The following is a 21,960-nucleotide window of genomic DNA, read 5'->3' as shown; positions in this document are numbered from 1 at the left end:
TAGCATGTAGTATCACAAATGTGAGTGTGTGTGTGCCCACAACACATGGCTCATTCCACACAGCTGTCTCCTCTGACAGAGACTTTCATGACCCCGCAATCCCCTCCAGCTGCAGTGTGACCTGTTCTCTCTCTTGAGAATTCTTCCTTTAATCCAGAAGTCACCTCTGTCCCTAGGCTGCCCGCTCTGGGTGATGTGGCACAGCTGTGCCCCTGATTTCACACACATACACTTACATACAAGCTCACGCACATACAAGGTACTCTCATACACACATATAACACACCTCACACACATGTGCACGCAACCAGTGTGCCTGCAGCCTCTGAGCTTGGAGGAGGGCCAGCTGAGGGTGAGACGCCCATGTCTACTTCTCTGCCCCTGCCGGTCAGTCCCCTGGACCTGCCTTCCTGCAAGCTGGGCAGAAACAAAAGTGTGCGCTACCAGAACAGCCATGCAACGGCCTGTGGAAGGGGCATTTTTACAGAGAAAGCAAGTGAGATCTGGCAGCGTCACAGGTCACGAGTCAGTGCCGTACACTGACACATGAGCTCACAGTTTTTTCCTTTTTTGCTGTGCGGATCCCAGGTAGTACCACAGCTTGGGAGCTGCCCAGGTTCCTTGTGCTCCCGCCTCTCTCCCCACATTCCAGATACCTGTCCGCAGACCCTGTGCCCAGCCCATTGTTCATGTGTGGTTCTGTAGGTGGCCTTTGGGAATAGGAAGCCAGATTCCAGTGGTATCAGGCAAGTCATTGGGCCACTAGGAACCACAGTCTCCTCCTCAGCAGGGTGGAAAGGATAATAGAAGCTTAGGGTGGCCATGAGAGGTACTTGGCAAGTGGGCCTCTAGCCCCCTGCCTGGCACCTGGTGACTGTGACTGTTGTTGTCAGTTGTGCGTGAGGAGCCAACATAAGTAGACAGGTAGTTCCCCTTGCTATGTCGGATGGGCTGGGTGGTGCTCAGGATGGTGGAGGCTGACTTGGGGTGCAAGGGGCAGACTCCCAGCCCAGACTCACTTACCTGAAGAGGAGAGGAGCTGATCTCCTCAGATGGTGCTGTCTCTAGTTGCTCGAACCATGGTGTGTGGGTCCACCCACCACTGCCCCTCCCTGTGTTCTAACCATCACTTCCGAGTTCACCCCACTCCCTGCCCTCTGAGGCCAGCCTTCTGTCCCTGCTGACTTGGCCTGAGAGGCCTCTGCAGTGGCTGACAGCAGATCCTGGGACTCTGAGTCCTGGACCCAGGGAGCCCACAGGGAAGGGCAGGGCTGCCCTCCCTCCCATGGCTGACTGCCGGACTGTGTCTCCGACCTCCCTGAATGAAAGGAAAGGGGGCTCCAGGGCCAGCAGAAGGGGGAAGGGGCGACGAGGGTGGTGAACAAGCCCAACCCACCCAGAGCTCGAGAGCAGATGGCCAGGAAGGAGCCTGAAGCAGGTGTGTGTGTGTGGGGGGGGGGGGGTTAGAGGCCTGTGGGGTGGGGGGTGGCCGGGGCTCTCCGGTGTTTGGAGGTCCGCTCGCCAGGCTTGGCAGAGGCCCTGCTCCTCTCAGCACAGGTCCCGGCCTCCAAGTGGACCAGAGAGACAGGAGTCAGTGACCTGGAATCCACCCAGTTACTGAGTGCAGGGGCGGGGGGGGGGGGGGGGGGGGGTGTAGTGCCAGCATCAGGGCCACACGAGCTGTGGGCCAGGGCACCCACAGTTGTAGGCAGGGAGGGCCGTCACCCAACTGTCGGCCAGAGCTGGGCACAAAGGGGCCTGGGAGTGTTGGAAGGATATCTCTTTTGGCCCATTTTGTTCCTGGGCAGTGACCAGATGCGACGCCTTTCAGGTGCTGGGCTTGTCTCTGCTGGAAGCGAGCATCTCTCTGGAGAGGGGCTGGCAGACGTTGGGAGGTGCGGAGCAGGATGGGCATCTCCCCAGCAGATCTGGGTCCGGGAGCATGGTGGCCCAGCATGCCCCTGGACCTCCCGTTCAAGCCTCCCGTGGGCAGGGCCAGGCTGGTTGATTCTCATCCCTCTATAGCAACGCATCTTGTGATGGGAAGAGAGCCGACCCGTGGGCAGAGAGGCATCCCACGGCTGTGGCAGCTCAGGAGGAGTTTGGGAGGACACAGCTACATTGGGGCAGCTGCTGGCATTTACCTCCCCTGAGTTTTCCTAGACTCCTGGTCAGTGGGGTGCTCGCTCTGCAGGTGGTTTGCTGGCCCCACGGGTGATGGGCGGTCCCACATATTCTAGCAGCATGCCAACCTCCGCGCACCCCTGCTTGCCACGCTGTACATGGTGGGGGGCTGTGCCCGTGTTCTGTTATTCTGCCCCCTTCACTTTGGGAAACAAATCTGAACTGTGTTGTGTCTCAGAAGCTCAGCACCTCCCATGAGGAGCCGATTGGGGATCTTGGGGCAGAGTGGGCGGGGGGGGGGTGACCACAGGACAGCTCTCAGCTGTTACCTCCTGTGGTCTTTGTCCACCATGCAAGGAAGCTGTGATTGTCTCCCAATGTCACCATTGAGGAAACTCGAGGACAAAGTCCAGGGTCTTGGCCAAGGCCCCAGGGCCGGAGCCGTAACATAGGGCATTGGGGCTGTGCGCTGAGCCCCCCATCCTCCCCTGACCTTGCTCCCCAGTGGGGCCCAGCTGTACATGGTGGGAAGCCTGGCAGGAAGGGGACCCATTGGATGTCTCAGGCAGGGCGATGCCATCTCAGCGTGGACCGTGGGCTCCCATGCTCCTGCCCTGCACCGGACTTGAGGTGAGATCGAGAGGACGGAGCTGACCTCTGGGTGCCAGCGGCTGGTTCCAGGCCCTGGTCCCCTGCTCTGACAGTGGCGTTCTGCAGGGGAGCCCGGGCTCTCCAGGCCAAGGTGCACCCTTCACCCTGGGCCCTGCCTCCCAGGGCCCAGCCACAGCAGGGACGGGTGCTGGGAGGCTCCAGGTTCCGGTGAGGGTGCCGTCCTCTGCAGCCTGCTGGAAGACCTCACTTCTGCCCTTGACCCTGCATATTCTTTCCCTTGCATATTAGAGGGGGTCGTGCAGCCTTTAGAACACACACTTTTACAAAACTGGCTTTTGCCTGGGGAAGGCAGATTTTATTAGCCAATTACCGTTCTCCCTATCACGGGTATAGGTGCTTGCGAGCTGGCCCTCCAACGACAGGCCCCCAGGAACCTGTGGGTGTGGCCTCGTTTGGGAACAAGAGCTTTGAAGATGTAGTTAAGGTAAGGATCTCCAGGTGAGGTTGCTATGGTGTAGGGTCCACCTAACTCCAAAGACAAGGGACAGACAGGAGGAGGCCATGTGAAGACAGAGGCAGATGCTGGAGCGATGTGGCCACAAGCCAAGGGACACCTGCTGCCACCATAGGCTGGAAGAGACAGGGAGGAGCCTCCCCCAGGGCCTCTGGATGGAGCCCATGTACCGAGGTTGGACCTGTGGCTCCAGGACTGTGGGAGAATGAATTTCTGTTGTTTTAAGCCACGAGTATGTGGGGACGTCTTAAGGCAGCCCCAAGAAGCTGATGGGATACACCCAATGGCAGAGGGGTATGTGCCACAAGAGTACAGCCACATGTCCTGATGAGTCTGTCTCACCCCCGAACCCCCCTCTCATCCTGCCATCAGGGGTCTCCTGTGAGGGTGCTTGAATCCACAGAAGTGAAAACCTTTGAGGTGCAGGTTGAGGCGGGACCCACTCTCCCCAGGAGGTTGGGCTAGGGTGGACAGCACGGAAATTCTTAACATGTCTCCACGCATAAATTCGGCATTTCCCTGAGCAAGGGCACGGACCGCTGTCGGCATGGAAGATGGTTTCGTGTAGGGCACAGAGGGGCATTTTTCACTTTAATGGCCGTGTGTTTATTTTTACAGCTGCCTGGTATTTGTGGCAGTGGTGTTGGCTTCCCGTTCGCAGGGAGGCTGGGGATTCCTTTCTGATGGTAGAGTGAGGCGCGGTACAGTCACACTGTGGTCGGGATGCTGTGCTAATGGGACACGTGTTACTGAGTGCCTACTGAATGCTGGGCAGGGGTCAGCTCAGCCAAGGAGTAGTGGACAGGCGTGGGCTGTGTGGGCAGCCGGAGCTCCAGACAGTTCTGCAGGTTCCAGTGGTGGTGGTCACTGCAGGTCTGCACCTGCGGAATCATGGTTCCTCCCTCAGGCCTCCAGGCTGCTGAGGATGAAGAGGCCCTCAGACAAGGGAGGTGGACCTCACAGTGGACCCTAGCATGGAGAGCTGGGTGCATGAGCTTCCTGGGGTGGCCATTATAAAGGGCTAGGACGGGGGAGTGCCGCAAACCAGCACAACTGTAATCTTACAGGTCTTGAATGGTGGAGGATTATAAAATAAACACAGAAAGGAAAAGGATGGTATAGGGAGAACCCATTGCCAAGCTGCTGACTTGCAAGAGTGAGTCTTCATCCCCAAAATGCTTTATTTATAGGGCAGAGAGCAAAGACATTAGCAAATCAAAGAGATCTCTGATACAAAGTCACATTTCTGAGGCAAACCAAGAATTCTCCCAAGTGCAGAAAGCCCCCACCATGCATAATATCTTAACTTCACAAAACAAAGGGTAAGAAAAAGACTGCCTCCAGTCTCTTCAAGGGACATGGGGGATAGAACAAGTAGAAACAATCCAGCATCACAGCTAATAGGGAGGTGCGGGGAAGGGTGTGTAAATTGCCTTTACCAACTTAAACAATCAGAGGTTGTGGGGAAGAGCTTACTTAGCCTTTAGCAACTTAAGCAAGTGAGGTGGGGGGATGGGCAGCAAGGACTCCATCAGCTTACTGACAGTCCCCCACAAATCTAACTGCAAGGACTGTCAGCTTGCAGTCTCCCACAGGAGAACTTAAAGCAACAGACGTTTATTGTCTCCTTGTTCCGTCTGTTATTGTCTCCCTGTTGGCTGGGTTGGTTCCATCTAGAGGATCTTGATCCTCCCACACTCCCCTGGAGCCTCTGGAGGTACCACCAGCATCACGCCAGTCTCTGCCTGTGGTCACATAGCCTCTTCTCTCCCTGTCTCAACCCTCCCCTCTTGTGTAAGGACACTGGTCATGGGGTTTAGGGCCACCCTGATCCAGGAAGTTCTCATCTCGAGATCCCTAGTTAAATCTGCAAGGACACGTAGTGCAATAAGGCATCTCTCTGAGCTTCTGGGTAGACCCATCTTTGAAGATTAACATCAGCCCATCACAGGGGTGGAAGAGAATGCCCCCAGGGCTGAGGCCCCATGCCCACAGATCTTAGAGCAACAAGCTCCTGGCCCCAAACTGTTTGGGGGTTCTCTTGGTGGCTCTGAGCCAGTGCAGTCTGTGGGACAGTGGGGTGATGAAACAGTGGTTTTCTCCCTCTCGGGACCCAGTGGCTGCCCCAGACCCCTGCATTCTGCACTCTGGGCATGTTTCTCCCATCCTGGGGACCTGCGGTCTGGGGCCCAAGCTGACCAAAGGGGTCGGGACCGTGCCACCGGGAGCCAGATGGCACACGCCCATCTGAAAGTTAAGTATATATAAATGCATGTTTTGGAAAATTGTAGAGCCAGTGATGTTTGAGTGTGTGGCTTCCCAGGTGTTTTTGATTCCCATTGGTTTAGGCTGTTGCCAATTAGCAGTCACCTGGAACGTTATCATAAATGTACTTCTCGTGCTCATTCTGCTCATTCCTGACTCACCTCTAATGCGTTAGCCCATGTCGCAGGGACCTCGCGTAGTTCTCTTCCGTTGTGTGTGGGGCTGGGCCATGAGAGCGAACTGTGGCATTCTCTCCTTGCGTCGTTTCCCCATTGTCTCCGGGAGGGTGCACACAGGGAGGAGGGGACGAGGAACCTTCCGGAATGGAAGGTGAGTCCTCCTGGGTAGAGAGCACTGTTAGAGCCAGAGGCTTGGGGAGCAGGACGGGCTTCCCCAGGCCCGATTGCAGGCTGCCCCCAGGGTCCTGCTCCCCAGTCCTCTCAGCGAGCACACCTGACCACCAGGGCTGGCTGCCAGATGCACACTCACCTGCAGGACAGGGCCTTATGGGCCTCAGGCTCTGACTTACCGTAAGAGAGCGTGCAGGGGTGTCGGGAAGGTTCTGAGGGGGCCTCATTGTAGAGAGAGGCCCTCTTGCTGGTTTTAGGGGGGACATGGATGCAGAACGTGGTCACAGTCCCCAGAAGTTGTAGGTGAGGAGGGCTAGGGAAGGGAGGCGGGGGCGTAAGGCAGCAGGAGGCTGTGGGTAGGCATGCTTCTCCCCAAGCAGAATGCCCCAGAACACACTGCGTTCTGACAGTCTCATAGAAGACACACTTTCCACGGGAACCAAGACTGTGGCCACTGCAGAAGCGGCTGGGGAGTGACACTGAGGTGGCCCAACAGTACTGCCCAACAAGTGCCCACCTGGACCTGTCAGGGTCTCCCCTGGGGAAGTCTCCTGGTCCACTCGGTGTGTGGGCCCCACCGTGCACTGGGCTCTGTGCTAATGTCTTCCCCAGGGGCCAGCTCATTCCCTCCCACCAGTCACTGGACAGGCCTCCTCTTCCTGGGTGACAGGCCCTGGAGCCTATGTCCGCCCAGGTCAAGTCTGGGCTCTCCCCTCCCTGTCATGTGACGTCGGAGTCTGCTGCTTTCTGTGCCTTAGTTTCCTCCTCTGAACCAGCGGGAATTCTGACAACACGTTCCCCAAGGTCGTGTGAGAGAGGAGAGTGAGTCTGGGAGGGCTCAGAGCAGCGCTTGGCTGTAGCACGCGTGTGCATGGCTGTCCTTCTGTCCGCGGCTGCGGCAGAGCCCTTCCCACCTCCCGCCCTCTGATGTGGGCCTGGGTCCAAGCTTCATATCCATGCATCCGGTGCTTAAACTGTGCTCGCCCCCAGGAGGCGGAGGTATCCAGACTGAGATTGTTACAGAGAGGAGCACCCAGGTCGGCTGAGAGTTCAAGTATAAATAGAATTTTCTGGAAAACATAACGGAAGGCACAGGGGAAAGGGCATTCAGGAGCTTGTGTTCCCTGGGGTAGGCTTGGCAGGTCTCCTGGATGAATGGTCAGAGCGCCCTAGATCAGGGCCATGACGTCTGGCTGGTGTGTGTGGAGCCCCTCACCCAGGACCTGGGCCTGGGACCTCCTAGGAGCTCGCTGGGCCAGGGAGGGGGACTTCCCAGAGTGATTATGCTCCCGGCAGCTATTAGAGTGTGCTGTCCGGGTGCAGCCCCTGAGAGCCAGAGCAGCCCCGGGTGGCTGGTGGGCAGACTGGTCCACAGACTGAGGCCGTCGCCCTTTCTCTGAGCAAGTCCTTGCTCACGGGCCAGCCTAGGCCCATGCTCCTGCCAGAGCGGGCCTCTGGGTTCGGGCTTATAGCAGGAGCCTCAGAACCAGTTAACAACCCAGGTGGGGAAACTGAGGCCCGGGCAGGGTAGCGACTTGCCCGAGGGCACGTGTCTTATTTAATGATCCTGGTGGATGTGGAACCCTGGTTTTTCAAGCAGAGGGGCCACTGTGCCAGAGGTTTACAGGGCTCCATGCTGGCCCTCTGGGCTGGGGGCCAGTGGCTTACAGAGTGGACTGGTCGGTGCTGGGTCTGGCTGGAATTGGTCAGAGTTGAGTCTGGCTCGTTACTACATTGCTGAGAAACATCTCATGGGCTCAATCCAATCAACTCCCCAACTGACCATTGGGACCATTTGCTCAGCATTGCACCCTTTTCCCCCGACCACATTCTGGGTGCATCCCTCATGCTCTCTGGACAGAATGCTCTGGGGCCAGGGATTCTCCAGCAGTAGGGTCCTGAGGATTGGCTGGCCCTGGGCACTGACTGTCTGGGCCTCCACTTCCCATTCTGTGCCACCCCTGTCCTGTCCTACCACCCGGGCTGGGGCTTCCTCTAGGCTGTGGAGCCCCTGAGGTTGCCAGGAGGTAGGTGGGCAGCATGGCACCGTGCCTGCGTCTCCCGAGGGCCCGGTCCACGCGGCGTTATTTTTAGCTATTTTTGTTGGGATTTCCCCCGTCTACTCGAGCCCTTTTTAAGAGAACTGTGGTTTCCTAGGAGGCAGATTATGATAAAGGCCAACAAACAGGAGACTCTTGCTGCCTGGTGCTGACGCCCACAGCAGTCCCAGGCCCGGGTGGCCACTCGCCATCCAAGCAGTGATGCATGTGTCTGTCCTTAAGCTCTGGAGACTCGCAGGGATGACTGCAGGGGGCCGGGACTGCTCCTGGCCTTCAGAGCTGTCCTGGCCTCAGAGTCACGCCAGGCTGGGGGCTGCAGATGGCCCCAGACATGGGAGACCTCTGTGTGTGTGGCCTCTGCAAGTGGACAACCAGGTGGGATAGGGGGGCCAAGGAGTCTCTCAGGGTGAACATGTGCTGAGGACCTCTTGGCTTAGCCTGAGCATGTGTTGACGTGAATGTAAATCAGGCCTGGGCACTTGGGGCTCCTTACCATCCTCGGGGTGCCCGTGAGGGTCCCCTACTCCCATCAGCTGCAGATGCCCATGGGTTTCTGAGTGTCCCACCTCCTTTCTGGAGTCTAGAGGGCCTTGTCAGGCCAGCTGAAACTACTGGTCCCTTCTTCTCCATTGTCCACTACGGACCAGGTGCTCTGTTAGCACATACATTATAGGCAGCAGAGCATGGGCAATGGCTGGCTGGACCTCTCTCAGTGTGGAGCTGTGGCTACCACACCCACAGAAACTCGACCCAGCTTGTCACCGAGCCTTGGGATAGGGTTGGCGGCAGGAGCTGAGCTTCCCTCCTGGGTGCGTCCACGTCCTGCCCAGAGGAGCCCTTTAGTCCCCAGGCCCCACGCACACCCTTGGTCAGTACTGTTACTGCTGGGAATCCCTCTACAGCAGCTGCACCCATCGGGCAAGCAAAGTCCACATGGGTAAGTCTGGGAAATGTGTGTTCTCGATCTCATGACCTGACAGTGGTGAGTTCGAGTCTCACTCTGGACCACTTCCTTCCCAGAGCTGTGCCTGCTCCTGTGCCCGCTCCTGGTCTACAGCCCTCGTGGCCCCAAATTACAGAAGAGTCCTACTCACGCGTTCTCAATGGGAAAGGGAAATAAAACCCTAGGGCCCTGAAAGGGCTGCGGCACTCTCTGTCCCCTGAGTGACTGTTCTTTACTCCTCTGCCCCCCCCCCCCCGCCCTCAGGGTCACCATCAGTCCCAGCTGGAGCGAGCTGGGCATGTACTGTGTGGGGTGTCCCGGCCATGGAGAACAGCTGCCGAAATACCTGCATTCTCTTCCAGATCAGCATGCGGTCGTCTGCAGTAATGAGACCCTCACTGGGCAGGGGGCCAGAAACTGCTTGCAGGGCCCACCTGAGCCAATCAGGGCTCTGTGAGAGCCTTAGAGATGACCCCCAGGGTGCCAGAGACAGGAAGTGCCGCAGCTGAGGGTGGGCGTCAGGCTCTGCCCTGCAGTGAGCGGCTGGCTGGCAGGCCAAGGGGCCAACAGCCCGGTGCCCTGGGGCGGGCAGCAATTCCCAGAGCTGTAATTAGCGCCAAGCGTCTGGGCAGGGCCACGGTGGCAGCGCCAGGCCCTAATCCTTTAAGCGCGGAGATCAGCTCCAACTCCAGCTGAGTTCCGAGCCAAATAAATTAAAACTCCTGTACGCTATCGTGTAGCCTTATTCAGTGGCAAGATTATGCAAAAAAAAAGCCCTTAAAGTGTGATAATGCAGTGTCCGGCCTGGTTCTTACAGAACACTCATTATCCCCCGTCCTGTTCTGCTTAAGCTCCATTCCAGGGGAACTAGCGGTGTTACTGTTGAAATCTTAACTTTTGTGTTTGAAATGTATCTTGAAGGCGATGCTCACTTGTCACAGGTTCAAGGAGGGAAGGAGGGGGAGGCATGGTGGGCTCGCTGAGCTGCAACTGCAACGGTCGCTCTGCCTGGAGATCTTTTTTATCTCATTAAAATAAAAAGGCTCCCAGCAATGCCACGGAAACGGGGCTTTTGTTTGACGGTTGCCCTGACTTGGTTGACACACCGGCCTTAGGGGAGGCAGTCTGGAGGGCGGCTCCACTCCTAGTAAAGGCCCGGTCAGCGAGTGGATATCAGATCAGGGACCAGGGACTAAGCAGTTTATGCCTTGTAGGACGGCAGGGGGCAGCACAGGGACCAGGAACCCATGGCCTGGCCCCTCCAGGGCGACGGTCACCCTCCACACTCAGGACGTGTGTGGGATCCTCTCGGAAACCATCCTGACACCCTGATGGGCAGCCTGTGTCGTGGTGACCAGTCTGCACCCAGAACCCAGACTCACATGAGAACAGGTCATGAAGTCACTCCAGGGGACTCTTAGTGAGTGTGAACTGCTTGTCCCCTGAGTGAATCTTGAAGAAAGGGGGTGAGTTTTGGGAAGACATTGAGCCCTGAGTCCAGTCACAGGGACCTGGGACATCGGGCAGGGCAGCTGCCCAGCCCCACACTGGCTGCATCCCCAGGCCAGATCGCTGCAGCTTTACAGTAAATCTGGAAGTAAGGTGTTCTCCAATATCATGTTGTCGTCTCTGAGTCTTGCTTGTCCGTCTAAACTTTGGAATCAGCTTGTCGACGCCCACCAACAACCTGCGGTGGTCTTGGTTGGCATTGCTTCGAATCTGCAGGTTGAGTTGGGAACAGCTGACATCTTGGCATCACCGAGTTTCCTGTCCGTGAATGTGAACCATCTCTCTGTTAGGTTCTCCAATTTGCTCATCAGGGTTTCGAGTCTGTGGTAATTCTGGAAGAGAGCCCAGTGCCAGTGCAGGGGCCACTGGAAGCCGTGTGTCTGTGCTTCCAGGTTCCTTTCCTGTCTTGGTGTCATTATTTGGTGGTTTTGCAGCCAACCCCCAAGATGCAGTTTCTCCGTTTTGTTGTTTTTCTCCTTTTCTGTTTATGTGCTGTCCTGCGGTGCGTTTATACGCTCAATTTACTTGTTATCATTATTTATTAATGTGCACGTGTTCAGTTTATATTGGCCGCTTGTCCCAGCTCTGACTATCAGACACAGGGCTCCCGGGAACCCTTCCTGCTCTGAGTTGTTCCCAGGACTTGGGGGCCGAGGCTCTCGGGTTCCCACCATCAGTCCTGTGATGACGGCAGGCAGTCATCGGACCCGGTCCTTCCTGCTTTTCCCAGTGCTCCTGTCCATCTGGCTGAGTCTTGGTCCCTCTGTACCCTCACACCATCAGAGGCACTGTCCTGAGGTGAACCGGCTGTCCCTGTGGGATGGGTCCACGTGCCAGAAGCCCTGGGCTGTTAGACACGTCTGACTGTGCCTCCTGTGTGACCGCCGGCTTGTCCTGGTTGGCCCGAGACTCCCAGGAGCCCCTGGGCCCCCAGCAGAAGACCAGTTAGTCACCCTTATTACCCGCGTGCCAATTGTTGCTGCTGTGTTTGCGGATCCACGGGCGTCGACAGGCTGGAGTCTTCAGCATCCCTGACATTGGCGTTCTCCGTACAACCCTCCTCTGTCACACCCAGGGCGTCCAGAGTTCTGCTGTGTGACCTGACATCTGTCCACGCTTCACACTGTCCCACGAAGACCTTTTGTAACTTGTACCCAAACCCAGGGGCCAGTGTAGATTCATGTTTTGAGGAGTCGTCTGGGTGTTCTGTGGGGTGTGGGGCAGCGCCTGAGAGAGCCGGGGACACAAAGCCTGTGGGTGAGACAGGAGTCAGCATATGTGACTTGAATGTGCGTCGAGATCATAGGGTTTAGAAACATGCTTCAGGTGACCTCCAGGAGCAGCCGCTGTGCGATCCTCAGCCCTGTCCTTCAGCAGACAGCCTCGCCCATGGGCAACACGGACCTGAGATGAGGGCTCGGAGCTGTGGGTGCGGAGCCTGACCAGGACCTCTGGATCCGCACATGTCCCCAGAGCCCAGGGCTGCAGGTGAATGTGGAGGAGGGGCTGGATGATTCATCTCCAGAAGATTTCTGTGCCTCAGTCCTGAGCCTGTGAACATGTTGTCTTACCTGGCCCCCACAATGTGTCTCCCTTCTCCTATATCATGAGCAGGAGAGGCTGATGGAGTGCCCCAGAAATCACCCAAGGCTGAGACGTGGAGCTCACCTGCACCCTGGGAGGCAGCTTGAGACCAGGCCATGTGCCCCTGTTGATGACAGTGATAGTTTCCCAGGTAGAGTCTCCAAAACCCCACTGATGGCTCCATCCAGGTACACTCCTGCTGCATGCGTATTTCAGTGATCAGAGGCGAGAGCCTGAGTGGCCACCTTGTTAAAGAGGAACTTCATTTGGGACTGATGCACAGGGGAGAGAGTGGCCCCAGCCCCATGCAGCAAGCACAGGTGGGAGGGAAACTTACTAATCGCTATGGTTGATATGGTGGTCTTCTCCATAAAAACTGGCTTAGCAGGATGCTTTGCCAAAAGTGGGCTGAACGGGCCTAGGCCTAGGGCAGAAGATGGCTCAGTGGAGTCTGACCTAAGTTTGGGCAAGGAGAGAGGCATCACATGTCATGGCAATAGGTTATGAATGTTTGGAGAAGGGTGAAGTCGTGGGAGGTTTCCTGGAGGAGGTGATGTAACTGCAGAATAGATTTCTTGTGCAAGGTCGGCTTCTTGTTCTCTGAGGGCTGGGATGATGTCTTAAGCTGGATTATGGGGAATATTCTAAACTGGAGTGTGAGGTTGCTTCCTTGAGTCCCTTTGGCAGTTGTGAACGGAGCACCTGGGGAGCACTTTTCAGCAGGTATGAGCAGAGCACCTAAGGAGAACTCTCAGCAGGTGTGAGCAGAGCACCTGGGGAACACTTCTTGGCAGGTGTGGGCGGCTGCTTGTTGCTGCGATCTTCGGAAACTCCCCCTGCTCCTTTTCTGTGTAGTGTTCAGCTGTGCCTTCTGACCTCCACGTGGTCCTCTAACCACCATCCCAAGAGGACCCCAGCTCAGAGGACATGCCTTGTTCCCTGGGTCCGTGTCAGGTGGCCGGGGAAGTCCTCTCTGCGGCTGTCACCACAGAAGCTCTCGTGGAGGCGGAGAGGATTCAGGATTCCCACATTTTCTGCCTTTTCTAATGAGGTTCACCATCTCACGGATGTTTGTGCGATGGGTGTTACATTTTTACCAGATGCTTCCTCAGGGTGGGTGGGTGAAGGGAACGAGGTCAGCCACTGTGAGGCAAGGCTGCCATCAGATTCCCAGGGCCCCGCATGTTTCTGGGAAGGCCCGGAGACGTGTGTGGAGGAGCAGAGGGCAGGGCACGCGGGCCGTTTCCCGCATCGGAGGCGGGCCTGCCTGGGCACTGTCTGCTTGAGCTCTCTGGGCAGGTGTGTGGTGGGGGCACGTTTTCCTTAGGAGTTTTCATATTTTGATAGATGTTGTTTCCTCACAAAGGATTAGATGTACAGATAAAACTGTGGAAAAAGCTCAGAGGGTCCCTGTGTTCCTGTGCCCACTGTCCTTTTGTTCCTGTCTAACTGGCGTACGGGGCACTTTTCACCACCAGAGAGCTGGTGTTGGTGCATGTTGCAAATCCGTGTGGCTCTCAGACCTCCATACCGTTTCCTGTTGTCCTTCTGCTGTCTGGGACCTTGTTCTGGTTAGTACAGGACATCTGGCTGTCACGTCTCCGGGGTCTCCTCCTGGCTGGGATGGTTTCTGGGATGCTCCTTGTTTCTGATGGCCTTGGCCATGTGAGTGAGACTGGGCAGGTATTTTATAGAAGATCCCTGGCTTGGATTTTGTCTGATGATTAGACTGCGGCCATGGGATTGGGGAGGAGGACCAACCACAGAGGGGAAGAACCTTCTCCTCACATCCTGTCAAGGGCACATGCCGTCTGCCTGACTGATCTCCGTGGTGTTGAGCTGAGGTGTGTCTGCCAGGCTTTGTCCCCTGTGCAGGTCCTCCTTTTCCTCCTTTTCCCCCTTTTCCATCCTCTTTGGGAGGAGGTCACAGGTGCAGCACCACGGATCAGTGGGGATTTAGGCTCCTCCACCTGGAGAGCGGTGACTACATAAATTATTTAGCATTCTTCAGCACTTGGGATTTATGTCTCCTCCTGGTTGTTAACTGACTCAGTCCTTTGCGTGTATCAGTCTGGACTTAGGAGTTCTGTAGTGTGTGTTATAACGCAACATACCTGATTTATCTGTGTGCTCAGTGTGTAGCTTTGGCTGCTGAGAGCTGTGTTTCTTGGACACACCACCTATGTCTTGGCTTGTGCCTTCCTTACCTATGGGCACTACAAGATGTTTCAGGTATGTCTTTCGTACCTAATCCTAGAATAGGCCATTTCTCCGAGGACTCCTGTTCCCTGTTGGAGAGTAGGGTTAGAGACCCAGATGTGGTGTTGGGTGTGCTTATAGCTGGTGGGGCCCTCGGCAGCTAGGATGGGTGTGTGTCTGTGTGCACTAACCCTGGACGTACACACATCTGTAACTGTCTGTGTCTGGATCGGGCCAAACAGGAGTTCTCACTGACGTCTCCACATCTCATCCTCCAGCTGAGCTGACCTCCCACCGCCCCAGGGAGCAGGTGAGAATCGTTCTGATGGAGTACAGGTGTCCGGCAGTATCCGCAGTAGTCACCTGTATCCCCATGGGCCATGGGCGACACCTCCATTGCTAGAGGACGGGCCATGCTAGGTCCCTTCACCTTCAGTCCCACACCTTCCACCAGTCAGTCCGCCCCCCCCTTAGTAGATGTGAGTGCATTCCCACCTCCCAGTAGACCTCGCGATACCACCCCACATTTTCCCGTGATTCCAGGAAACTATTTTTTTCAAGTGGGTATACATTGGGGTTACTTGGTGTGTTGTCAAACATATGGCTTTTGACAGGTACACAGTGTTTTGCACCCACCCTGACAGCCTCCTACAGAAAGCAGTTTCACCAGCAGAAAAATGCCTCTGCCTCCCTCTTCTGCTCCCCTCCCTCTTTCCCCTCCCCTCCCTCTTTCCCCTCCCTTTTTCCCCTCCCTCTTTCCCCTCCCTTTTTTCCCTCCCCTCCCTTCTCCTCCCCTCTCCTCTTCTCCCTGCAAGCCTCTGGCAACCACTGACCTTTCTATTGTCTCTGTAGTTCTGCCTTTTTCATAGTGTCCTAGAGGTGGAATCAGGCAGTATGTGGCCCTTTCTGACTGGCTTCTCTTTCTGTCACATGAGTTTAAGGGTCCACCGTGGTTTTTTCATCACTGATAACGTCCCACTGTGTCCGGATGGACCACAGTTTATCTGTTACCTTCTGGAGGACACTTGGCTGTTTCTGGGTCTTTGACTATTGTGAGTAAGATGCTGCTATGAATATCCATGCACCGGTTTTTGTGTGGACACAAGTTTTCAAATCAATGAGGGCAGATACCAAGGAGACTGGTGGTTGGATCGCATGGTAGGGGGAGTGCATTCAGTTCTGTGAGGAGACCGGGTTCCCTGGGGGACCCTACTGGCAGTGAATGGGGGTTCCTGTGGGTCTCAAGACCTCACCTATCTCCTGCTATTTGCAGGTTTGGGGATTTGGGTCGTTCTCATAGGTGTGTGGTGGTATCATGTTGTGTTTAATTTGACATTTCCCGATGACTGGATGTTGACTATCTCTTCATGTGATAATTGGCCACTTTGGGGGGTGGTGTGTGCTCACATCGTTTGCCCATGTTGAAATGGGTTCTTGGTGTCCTCACTGTTGAGTGTTAAGTGTCTGTGTGTGTTTTGGATACAGGTCCTTTATCAGGTGAGCGGCTTGCGAGTATTTTGTCTGAGATGCATCTTTTCATATTATTTATTGTCTTTTGAGGATGGGTTTTTAATGTGCTTAAAGTTTGATGTAGCATTTCCTTTTGTTTCGTGAGTCCTGCCTTCAGTGTTTTATTTAACAGCTCATTACTAAACTGAAGGTCACGTAGACTTTCTCCTATTTTTTCTAACAGGTTTGCCCTGGTATGTTTTTTATTTAGACCCATTTTAAGTTGTTTTTTTGTGTGTGTGTGAAAGGTATAAAGTCGGTGTCCAGACCCATGTTTTGCATGTGGGATTCTCAGGCGACCGTTGCTGACCCACAGTCACCGTCCCTGACCACACCTGCCGCCCCAGGTACCTTGGGTGTGGCCAGCCTGGGAGTGGGGGGAACAGTGTTTCTGTGCAGCCCAGGAACACCCAGTGCCTGCCCCATGCAGGAGAGAGTGTGGGACAGGAGGCAGCACCCCAGTGTGCTCCCTGGGAACCTGGCAAGGGGGCAGGCAGGGGCTACCAACAGTGGGCATGGGGCCTGGGAACCTGGCAAGGGGGCGGGCAGGCAGGGGCTACCGACAGTGGGCATGGGGCCTGGGAACCTGGCAAGGGGGCAGGCAGGCAGGGGCTACCGACAGTGGGCATGGGGCCTGGGAACCTGGCAAGGGGCGGGCAGGCAGGGGCTACCGACAGCGGGCATGGGGCCTGGGAACCTGGCAAGGGGGCGGGCAGGCAGGGGCTACCGACAGCGGGCATGGGGCCTGGGAACCTGGCAAGGGGGCGGGCAGGCAGGGGCTACCGACAGTGGGCATGAGGCCTGGGAACCTGGCAAGGGGGCGGGCAGGCAGGGGCTACCGACAGCGGGCATGGGGCCTGGGAACCTGGCAAGGGGGCGGGCAGGCAGGGGCTACCGACAGTGGGCATGGGGCCTGGGAACCTGGCAAGGGGCGGGCAGGCAGGGGCTACCAACAGTGGGCATGGGGCCTGGGAACCTGGCAAGGGGGCGGGCAGGCAGGGGCTACCAACAGTGAGCATGGGGCCTGCTGGAGGCAGGGGAGCGGGCAGGCAGGGGCTACCGACAGTGGGCCATGGGGCCCGGGAATCTGGCAAGGGGGCGGGCAGACAGGGGCTACTGACAGTGGGCATGGGGCCTGCTGGAGGCAGGGGGCATCCCCTGTGTGACGTTCCAGAGGGCAGACGGCTGTCCCCGCGACTGGCCACCCTCTCGGCTCCTGGTGCCAGAGGCCAGGAGAGTGGGCCTTCGGGCTCCGGTGAGGGCATTGCTTTCCAAGCTGGGCCTCTCCTGTTGACAACTGCTGTGCCCTAACCCGCACTCCCAGGAGCATCAGGAACTAGGACTTAGTGAGACGTTGCTGTGTATACCGCAGAGTTGGGGGACCTAAATGAATCGGACAGCAGAGGACTCCCTATGCCCAGACAGGATGCCCCCTGCTGCTGGGCCAAGAACCCTCCCAGGGCCCAGGTGCAGCGAGCGGCAGCCTTCCCTAGAGACCAAGGTGGATTGAAGAGGGCCCTCACTACTGGGAAGGAGAGCGCTCACCTGCCAGAGTGGCCTGCAGCTGCGGCTCCTGGAGAAGGAGGTGAGGAACCCTGTAGGTTCTCTGAGGCCCCAGTGGGCTTCACTTCATCAGAGTCGCTGGGGCCAGAAGACAAGCCGGGCTGGGCCCTGCCCCCATCAGCCCCTCCAGGACTCCCTTGCCCAGAGATGACAGGTGGACCTACAGTTGTCCCTGGGCCAACACCAGGGAGCCGCCTCATGTCCCCCATATCCCCAGCCTGCCGTGGGCTGTGTGTTCCAGAGAGCAGTGCCGGGCATGCCTTTTATTGACCTTTGCGAAGTCGTAAACGGCAGTGTAATTACCAGTGTTTACTATGTTGAGCCAACAGCGTTGAAGCCCAGCTTGGGCTGGGCCCCGGAGCGGCGGGCAGTGCCTCATTAATGGGCACATTAGCAGGGATAATTGACTGGGCGCCAGCTGGACGGGGGTGCAGCCTTGATAACGGGCACCGTGTGTGCGCTGCTTCAAGGAGGACAATGTGTCCCATCTCTGTCACTCTCTGTCTGCACAGTAGGCAGGGGGCCGGGCCGTGGCCCATGGGTGTTCCGGCGCCTGAGAGGGAAGCTGCACGCGGTCTGTGGGGCAGGACATCTGGCACATTTTCTTTCTCTACCTGAGACCAGGCAGCAGAGCCCCCGGACAAGACAGGGGAACCTCGAAACTGCCCTCCCTGCTGATAAACAGGGCTCAGCAGGGCCACAGTAGGGAGAGGCCACCAGTCACATACTTGCTCCTGGTCAGGGAGCTTGGGTCAGAGAGGACCGGGCAGCTGTGGGGCTTCTCTCGCCTGTGAGTCTTCAGGAATGTTCCGGGGAGGGTCTGGCCTCAGTCACCCTGTTCTGACAGAGGTGCTGGGTGGCAGTGGCCACAGAAATGTCTCCAGGGGCTGAGCTTGATTGAGCAGGGCTGGCTCTAAGTCTCAGGAGTTGGTGGCCCTGCCTAGTGGTTTTCACCAGCATCTCCCCTGCTCCTGGACTGGTGGAGGCAGCAGCTGGCACTCTGCTCTCCCCAACATGCCCTGTCAGGCTGCAGGGATGCCTAAGCTGGGATCTGACCAGGACTGTGGCCCTGGCCTCTCCCTGCACGGCCTCTCCTGAGCTGTGTGGGCCTGGGGAAGGGCCCTTCTGTGAGCTCCTGATTTCACCTAATTGCTTTATCTTGCAAACATCCCGTCTGCAGAGATAATCCCCAGCCATCCCACCACATTGCATGGAGGGTTGGCCCTGCCGTGGCTCACAACCATCACCGCCTCTGTTGAAGTCAGACCGAGATAGAGAATTTGATGTGAGGGTTTAACAGCAAAACTCAATTTCAGTGTAACTCAAATATTGAGACTGTTGTTCTCCACCTGATGTCAAAAAGCGCCGTCTTCTGTGTTTTTAATCCTCACACTAAATGTCTGTACGACCAGGGATAAAACAGAACACTGGCCACTCAGTTCGTGGGCACGACATTGAGGGGAGGGTGTGCACAGCTCGGATGGAGGAGGCACGTCTGCCCTGTGGCCGGAGAGGCAGAGCGAGGATGGGGGAGGCTCTGGCTCTGCTCTGGCTGCAGTGTCCTGCTAGAGTCCAGGCCCCGGCACCCCACTGCCCCCGAGCTGCAGATGGAGGGTCCCTGAGTCTGACCAGCCGGCCGCGTGTGGGTTCAGGCTGACCCCGTGTCAGCACCATCCTCCGTGGGCGTCGGGAACGGGGTGAGCTGTGCACCTGGGTCGCGACACCCCCAGTGTCAGTGCGGCACGGCTGACCCAGGCAGGGAAGGAGTATCTGGCACTCTAAGCTTTCCAACTTGGGAGCAGTGCCCCCACCCTCCTCCGCTGGCCTCCTCCCTCCTTCTCACCTGGGTTCTTGGCCTCCAGCCCAATTGGCTGGTGAGTTCTGGCCATGATAAAAACAGCAGTACTAATAATCCTGTCATTGGCTCCGAGTCTGAGGGCTCTGCCTGCGCAGCCACAGCACGGCCTCCACAGCTCGAGGAGCACAGCTTCCATCAGGCGCTGTTGTATCTTTATGACGAATGTCCCCCACATGCTGAGGTCTGACTCTCCTTGACATTGATCGGGCACACGGTTTGGGGTGACCGCCCACATGGTAACTGATCCCGTCTTCAGCTGGGTGACCTGCCACCAAGGGTCTGAGGTCTCTGTCTCCTCCCTGCCCCCTGGGGGCCTCGGGTTTCTCTGTGCCTCTATTTTGGGCCCATCTGCTGCTGCCCTGTCTCCCACACTTGCCCTTCACCATGGACATTTGCTTCCAGGCGTCCTGGGCTTGCCCCTTGAACCTTCAGCAGACTGCGGCTGTGAGCAGCTGGGGGCCAGGGCCAAGGAGTCAGGGTGGAGCCCAGGGACAGAGGGGGTGGGCTTGGAGCATTTGTCTGTGAGCTCCCCCAGGGCTCAGGGACAACCTCTCCCGACCCAGCCCACCCCCCTGGGAAGGTGCTCTCTGTGCAGGGTGGGGAGTATGTGGAGGCAGCCTGGAGCGAGGTGCAGCGGGCTGGAGGGTCGCAATCTGCATATAACCAGCCCAACCCTAGGAGTTGAGGGGTGAAAAATAAGGGTGGACCCTGGAAGAGGGCGGCCGCACCATGGTGGGGACGCTGGTGTGGAGGATCGGAAAGGCTGGCATGGGCACGTTGGCCAAATCTCGAATTTTGTCAGCTGGTAACAAATTAATAAATTGTGGACACGTCGTCTCCCAAGCACGGTGGAGCTATGAGGGCACAGACCTCACGCGTGGGTCGTGCAGTCTCGCTCTGGGTCAGGCACTTCCATACTCTCAGAGGCTGGTTCTTTCCCCACTCCTGACGTTCAGTGGTGTTCTCCAAAAAGGTACATGGAAGCCACCCTGTGAGTCTGACTTCATCTGGACATAAGGTTATTTGCAGCTGTGGTCAAGTTAAAATGACATCATTAGGGCAGACCCTCATCCAATGTCACCAATGACCTTACGAGGAAAGACAGGAAGCCATGTGATGACAGAGGCACAGGTGGGGCTGAGGTGATCACAAGCCAGAAACTCCAAGGCCAGAAATTGCCTGAGGCACCTGCTCTTGTCCCATCTCGGTGTGAGCGCCCACACAGGGGCATTTGAGGGACATGGGTAGTCCTCTGTCATTTCATGCCCAAGACCCTGGGTCCGTGAAGTGTGGTCCAGAATCCTGGTACCTGTGAGGACGGGATGCGGCTGACAGCTGCTGCTGGTGGGGCCCCTGGACTTAGAGACCCGCTCAGTTCCTGGCCTTTCTCACAGACGGGATCCAGCTCATGAGGTGTGCCGGGCAGATGGTCCTCACAGCTGGGCACTGATGCTGAAACACTAGTCAGTTAGTGTGCCTTGTGGGGGTCACAAGGCTGGTTCCTTAGCATCCAGGGCTTGCAGTGCCCCGGAGAGCTTGAGCAGATTCCCAGGAGACGGGCCTCTGCCGGCTGCTGACGTCCACCAGGAGTGTCTGTGGTCAGGGTGGGCGGCAGCGAGGACCAGGAATAGCAGAGCAGCCCTGTCAACCTGCAGAGCTTGAAATAGCTCCAGGAGGGCACCCACACAGCTGCCTGTTGGCAGCTGACAGTCAGAGCAGCCCTTCAGTCATGTCACCTCACACCTGTGCTCATGGGCCAGCTCAGACCCATGGTTTCCCGTCATCCTCTCATGGCCCTGGGGCCCCACGGCTGCATTTGTTTGTCTACGTATTTGCTTATGTGTCTCTGTTTATCTGTGCCGTGTTCCCAGCACTGTGTGTAACCATGTGTGATGAGCTGGGGTGAGTCAGGATCTGCAGCCTGGGCCTCCCAGGTGGTACCAGGGCCTTGGCTGCGGGGTGAGGGAGGGGTCCCCAGAAGGCCCGGCTGCCCAACGCGCTCCCTGTACCCATGTGGTCCCCAGCTAACCTCACGTGCTGTCTGCATGCAAAGCAAGCCAAGCCCTGGGCTTGGGCTGTACCCAAACACAGCCCCCAGGGTCAAGGCCAGCCTGGGCAACACTGGGCTGGCAGAGTGGGTGGCCACTCCTGCCACCTCATGCTGCCAGCTTGTGCCATACCTGCCCTGGACCCAGCCTGGGGCTGGACTGCGGACCTGGGGGGGATGATATAAATGACAGAATATCAGGGCCAGTACTATGCAGGGAGCTGCCTGAGAACCCAAGGGAAGGGAGACTGCCTGGAGGAGGAGGCTTGAGTGATGGTGGTTGTGTGGATAAGGAAGGGCACCCAGGACTAGGTATGGTGAGCACTGCGGCTGCCAGTCCAGGCATCCAGCTGACGCAACCACTTTCCCCAGATGCTCTGCACCCTCCTCCCTGGCACATTCCTCTCCTGGTATCATCCCCTCGTCATTCCCTGTCCCAAGCTTCCCTGTGCAGCCCTTTCACTGTCCTGTGTCCTGTGTGACAGGTGGGCTGGACCCTGCATACAGGCATCTATATGAGGTCATCGCCTGAGCTGGGAGGAGACCCCAGGGGCTTAACGCCTCTTGCTTTGGTCCTGCAGTGGCCCAGCACAAGGACTGCAAACCATAGGTGCTTAGTGCTGGCTGAGGGAGTAAACCTGGCAGTGTGCGAGTGGGCCCTATGCTGGTGGGCACCCACATGAAGGGCAGGGTTGTGTGCCGAGTGGGACTGGCCAGCCAAGGGGCGTCCTGCGGTCCCTGGAATCATGTAGGGGGCTTGGCTCACAGCACAGGGGATGGACGGGGCTGGGGGAGGAGCCTCTGGCCTCCCCTTGGGCGAGGC

General features: G+C 57.3%; 1 protein-coding gene across 4 annotated transcripts in view; it reads left to right on the top strand.

Annotated features, from left to right (window-relative positions):
- The window catches only part of TAFA5 (TAFA chemokine like family member 5), a 129,973-nt gene that overhangs the window by 63,646 nt on the left and 44,367 nt on the right, over window positions 1-21,960 (top strand). The gene's annotated exons all lie outside the window — the stretch shown is intronic.

This window comes from Saccopteryx bilineata, chromosome 1, assembly GCF_036850765.1.
Source record: "Saccopteryx bilineata isolate mSacBil1 chromosome 1, mSacBil1_pri_phased_curated, whole genome shotgun sequence".
Classification (NCBI taxonomy): Eukaryota; Metazoa; Chordata; class Mammalia; order Chiroptera; family Emballonuridae; genus Saccopteryx; species Saccopteryx bilineata.
The sequence above is the reverse complement of the archived record's forward strand: the minus strand, read 5'-3'. Positions and strand labels throughout refer to the sequence as shown.